At 39.6% G+C, this 6,053-nt stretch overlaps 1 long non-coding RNA gene across 1 annotated transcript in view; it reads left to right on the forward strand.

The window, feature by feature from the left end:
* The window catches only part of LOC140532674 (uncharacterized), a 35,250-nt gene that overhangs the window by 27,509 nt on the left and 1,688 nt on the right, over positions 1-6,053 (forward strand). The gene's annotated exons all lie outside the window — the stretch shown is intronic.

Below are 6,053 nucleotides of genomic sequence, written 5' to 3' on the forward strand. Positions count from 1 at the left end.
AGTTGATCCAACCATTCTGGAGAGCAATTTGGAACTATGCCCAATGGGCTACAAAACTGTACATATCCTTTGACCCAGCAATATCACTTCTGGGACTCTATCCCAAAAAGATCATAGAAGTGGGAAAGGGTCCCACACGCACAAAAATATTTATAGCAGCTCTCTTTGTGGTGGCCAAAAACTGGAAATCAGGGGAATGCCCATCAATTGGAGAATGGCTGAACAAGTAGTGGTATATGAATGTAATGGAACATTATATTGCTATGAGAAATGATGAACAGGAAGACTTCAGAGAAGCCTAGAAAGACTTATATGAACTGATGCTGAGTGAAAGGGGCAGAACCAGGAGAACTGTGTACACAGCAACAACCACAGTGCATGAGTAATTTTTCTGGTAGACTTAGTACTTCATTACAACATAACAACTTTAAAAATTTCCAATGGACTCTTGAGGCAAAATACCTTCCACATCCAGAAAAAGAACTATGGAATTAGATCATAGATAGAAGCAGACCATTTTCTTTTGTATTATGTTTTGTTTTGTTTTATGATTTCTCCCATTCATTTTAATTCTTCTATACAACATGTATTTAATAGGAATGTATGTGTAGAACCTATATAAGATTGAATGCTGTCTCAGGAAGGGAGTGGGGAGGGAGGGGATGAGGAGGAGGAAGAAGGGGAAAAAAATCTAAGACATATGGAAGTGATTGTCAAACAGTGAAAACAAATAAAATAATTTAATTTTTTGAAAAAAGCAAATATCAACAGAACTTACATCATAAGGTTGGTATGAGAATCAAATGAAATAATGTATGTCTATTTTGAAAACTTTAAATAAATATTAGCCCCAAGCTTAACACATTCAAAGAAGAGGCTGTCTTTGAACTCCTCAGAGTCTGAAGTAAAAGTGGTTTAGGAATTTAAGGGGTCAAGTTCAAATCTTAGCTCTGTAATTTACTACCTGTATGACCTTGGCAAATCATTTAACAATGAGATGGAGGATAGAGCACTGGGTCTGGAGTCAGAAAGATGGGTTCAAATTTGACCTCAGACACTTATTGACTTGTGACTCTGGGAAAGTCACTTAACTTCTGTTTTCCTCAGTTTTCTCATCTGCAAAATGGGGATAATAATAGTACTTACCTCCAAGACTTGTTATGGAGTTTAAATGAGATATCTGTAAAGCACTTAACATAGTGACGAACTCATGTTCCTTTGTTCTCCTCTCCCTTGTAAAATGAAGGCTAGATGACCTGGGAGTTCCTTTCTAGCTCTGAATTGGTGATTTCATAATTCTACAATGCTTAGCCACACATACTGAATCAGGTTGCAGTGTTAAACAGCCGGGCTTGTTTCTGTTCTGCACTGTCCCTCCCACTTAATTTGTTTTCTGACAAGAGGAAACAACCAATAAAAGAAATTATCCCTTGGTTTTTATTGTTTCCTTACTCCTCAAGTGTTGTGTTTGCTTTGTCTGCTACAGAGAGAGGTGAAAGAAGGGGGATGGGAGAAGAGAAACTTAACATTTTATAGAGTCTCCCAAAAATTCCTTTGGGGCTCAGCAGAAGAGATCAAGGACCTGACGAAAACTTCAGCTACAGGGCCGTTGGAGTCATAGAATGTCAGGGCTGGCCGGAACCTTCAAGGCCATTGGGTCAAAGCATTTATTTTATAGATAAAGGCACTGAGGACTTGAAAAGCTAAATGGTCAGTCCAAAGTCACATAGGTGCAGAGCTATGACTATAGCTCTAGACTATAGACTATAAACCCCAAACCTCCTGTCTTCCTGTGCAGAGTTCTTTCCACAATGCAATGACTTTGGTTTGTCAATAATAGTAAAGATGAGACTGAAAATAAACAGGGAATCTGCTTTATGTGTTTACAAAGTACATTCCTCATAAAAATCCCATGGTGCCCGATTTGAGGAAGTAACTGTCCAGACAGTAACAATTAGAGAGACTTCAGAGGAAGATAGTCAAGATGCGATGGGACTAAGATCATTCCACATGAAGATCACTTGAAGAGATGAGACATTTAGCCTGAAGAAGAGAAGGCTTAGGAAGGGTAGGAAAAATATCTTCAAGTATTTGGAGAGCTGTCCTATGGAAGTGGAATTGCTCTTACTTGACTTGGTCCTGTTGGACAGAGACAGCAAGAACATGCAAAAGCTTCATAAATTCCTAAGGATACTTGTCTGATACTTGTCCTGAGGATACTTGCCTCAAAATGTAGTGGGACACCCTTCCCCCATTAGAGGTCTTCAAACAAAGGCAGTTTTGTGCTATGTGACCATTTGTGATTCATGTCAAAAGGACCTTGACAGATGAGACAATTGGGCTGAATATAATATAATGAATTTCCATAGGGATAGAGTTAAAGTCTTAGACTTGGGTACAAAAAATCAATTTCACAAGCACATAATGAAGAACGTATGGTTAAGTAGAAGTTGTTCTGAAAAAGAATTTGAGGGTTTTAGTGGACTACAAGCTCAATATGAGTTAACATATTGACCACTAAGTTGGTGGTCAAAAAAACTGTTGTGATCTTAGACTAAATTTGGAAGCAGAGAACCTGAGCTCAAATCCCAGCTCTGCTACTTTGTGCCCTTAGGCAAATCACTTAGCCTTTCTGGGCTTCAATTTCCTCATCCATAAAATGATACATACTATGTAACACTGGGGAAGTCACTTAACCCTGTTTGCCTCAGTTTCTTCATCTATAAAAGGAGCTGGAGAAGGAAATGGGAAACCATTCCAAGATCTTTGCCAAGAAAATCCCAAATCAGGTCATAGAGTCGGACACAACTGAACAACAAAATGATAGTTATACTGTATAGCCTCTGAGGTCCCATTCTATCTCTAAATCTATAATCTCATGAAGTTGTAAGGAGATTTCTGTTTAGTGTGAAGAACAACTTCCTGTTAGAGATATTAAAAATGGTGTGGGCTGCATCTGGACACAGTGGTCTAACACCCACATGACTGGTAAATGAGGAAGTTCAAGCTTAAACCCAAATTTCCTTCCAAATGCAGGGCTGCTTTTCACTATCCCAGGCTGTATGTCACTGATCACTAGATCTGTGCTGGGAGGATTTAGGTAGAAGATATAAATGAAGGTGATGGATGTCCCTGAAGATGAAAACCACTAACTGACTTCTAGTTTCTTCACCAATTCATTGTCGGACTTCAAGTATATTGTTTAACCTTCTTTTCCATCTGTAAAATGGGGTGATGTCTATTCCTTCTTCCTAGAAATATTATTTTGGGGAGTTCCCAGGAACAAAAGTATTGTGTTGGGGCTAAGGGGAGGGGACTTAAAAAGATTAGGTCACTTGTGGAAGATTATACAACGAACAAGTGATAGAATCTGGAATAAAATCTGGGTCTCCTGAAGCCTAATTCAGAGTTTTTCTACTGAAGCACTGTACCACCTAAGAACTCTCCACTGCTTCTTGTATTTTTCCCCAAGCAGAAAAGAATCCCAGAATATTAAAATCCATCAGTTTAAATAACCAGCCATACTCAAGTGAACAGTTTTTGAAAATTTAGGAGATTTATCTGTGAAAGGTCCCCTCAATGTATGTACATAAAGCATTTTACAGATCCTTAAAAAAATCTCTTACAATGCCATGTGTGTCACTTCTGTTCAATGAGTAGAGCTGTTGAGATCCAAAGCTCACTATCATCATTTTTGGCCTGGGTCTTTCATTTTCTTTTGTTTACAGTTTTGTTTTGAGGAAATGGGGGCTAAGTGATTTGTCCAGGGTCACACAGCTAGTCAGTATCTGAATCCAGATTTGAACTCAGGTTCTCCTGACTCCAGGGCCCTTGCTCTATCCACCACTGTGTCATCTAGCTGCCCCATGGGCTCTCAGTCTCAGAGGGTGGTTTGTATGCTTATGATCAACACCTATCTCAATATTAGCATTGGCAGTGATGGTCCTTTCAGTACAGGTTCACTGCTCTGAGAGTTGGCTGAAATGATACCAGGAGACGTGCATCAGAGACCCATGGAGAGTTTTTCTCTTTGGTTGGGTTTTTGAAGCATGAGTCTTCTTGGCAAGATTTAAGAACCTGAGTTCTGACACACAGTTGGATGGTAATAATTGCTTACTGTTTTAAAATATTTTAATTGGCATGTTTTTTAACAGTACCTTTATCTCCCAATGTGTCCCTTCTTCTTTCCCCTCCTGGAGAGCTTTCTTTTATAAAGAAACATAAAAAAGAGGGGGAAAGCTAATTCAGCAAAAACAAATAGATTTCGAAAAGTCTGACATTATATAAAGTTCTTCATACCCAAAAATAGGGTAGGAGGGCTTCTCTTATTTGGAAAGTCCCCAAAGCTTCACTTTACTCCCTATTCTCTGAATGTCTCCCCCACAGCCATGGAGAAACTTCTGCTATGGGGTCCCATTGTCTTGACTAATGACTGACTTTCCTGGACCACAGTTTCAGGAAAGCCCCAGGCACCATGTTTCACGTCACTCCCTATTTTCCAGTCATGTCCTCCACAGCCTCAATGTTCTGCAACATGTACCCTCCCCTCCCTCTTTTCCATTCCAATTCTTGAACCATGAACCATGATCAAGTAAACACTACCAATGTTCCTAGATGGGGTGTATTAATCTATTTTATAGCCCCATTAACCATATCTGTAATATCCTGGGTCAAACTGCCCCTTCTTCCTTCCTATTTCCCTTTGTATGTAGTATCTCCCACCAAAATGTAACCTTCTTGAAAGGAGGGGACTGTTCACTTTTATATTAATATCTCCAGAAGCACAGTGCTTGGCACACAGTTAACACTTAATAAATGCTCTTGGGTGGGGTAAACATGTGTATATGATTTAGCAGTACTCATTTCCAACTGTTTTGTTGTTCTTGTATCTTACGTTGTTATAGTCATATGTATATTGCTTTCCTGATTGTTCTCTTTGCTTCACATCAGTTCATATCAATCTTCCCATGCTTCTCTATATTCATCATATTGGTCAATTATTGGATTAGAACTCAAGAGCACTGCATTGTCAATGCAGTGAAGTGACACTATCTATATGAGGTTCTTGGTATTCACCTTGATAAAAGACTCAAGAAACAAGAATCCTAGGGAATAGAGAACCCAGGTTCTTGAGTGATCAATTCTTGACACTCCCCTCCTCCCCCACCTATACCATTGAGGGCCACATATTGGTGGGACAGAGACATTGAAACCACAGTTCCCACACTTGGAATGGTAAAGGCTAATGGCATTCCCCTCACCCAAAAGCTTAGCACAGTTCAACCTTGCGCCTGCCTACCACCATTACCATGAACAATGTCATTCCACCCCCACCCCCTAATGGAAGTTATGGGTAAGACTTTGGGTATGGAACAGCAGCACTCTCCCATGAACATGGTTGAAAAGTCTGACACTAGCCCAACTCCATCCCAGGAAGGGGAATGATTCTAACCCTAACCCTAAATGACAGTCTGCTACAAGACTGAAAGGTCCTTGTAAGAATTTAGAAAAAGAGCACACAGTATTTCAGGCTGTAACCCTGCTTAGCATGTCCCATAGAGCTTCTAGCAAGATGATGGCTCTTAATTGAGCTTTGTAGAGAAAGACAGTAAAAATGGCACAATAAAACTTTTCTAGCTCATGATAGCATTTTACCACCACTCTGCAGAATAGAAATAGTTGACATTTATACTGCATGTTAAGACTTGTTAAATACTTTCCATTCATTAATCCTTGCAATTATTAACCCCATTTTAGAGATGAGAAAACGGAGGTTTAAATGACTTGTGAAATTTCCTACAGGGTCAGAGATGGGATTCAAATTTAGGTCTCAACCCCCAAACTTAATGCTCTTTCCACTAACCCACACTGCCTCCCTGTTTCCACAGCTTCCTAGAGCCAAGGTGTCCATAAGGCAAAACACCTAGTAGACACTTCTCAGATATTTAAGGATTGCTTGATCTATAGCAAAAAAAAAGAAATGTTTTCCATTTAAAATAGCCAAAGGTGTACATGAAAGTGGTTTATACTAGAAGTGGTCATGATGCCCCAGG

The sequence above is a fragment of the Notamacropus eugenii genome, chromosome 3 (genome assembly GCF_028372415.1).
Source record: "Notamacropus eugenii isolate mMacEug1 chromosome 3, mMacEug1.pri_v2, whole genome shotgun sequence".
Taxonomy (NCBI): domain Eukaryota; kingdom Metazoa; phylum Chordata; class Mammalia; order Diprotodontia; family Macropodidae; genus Notamacropus; species Notamacropus eugenii.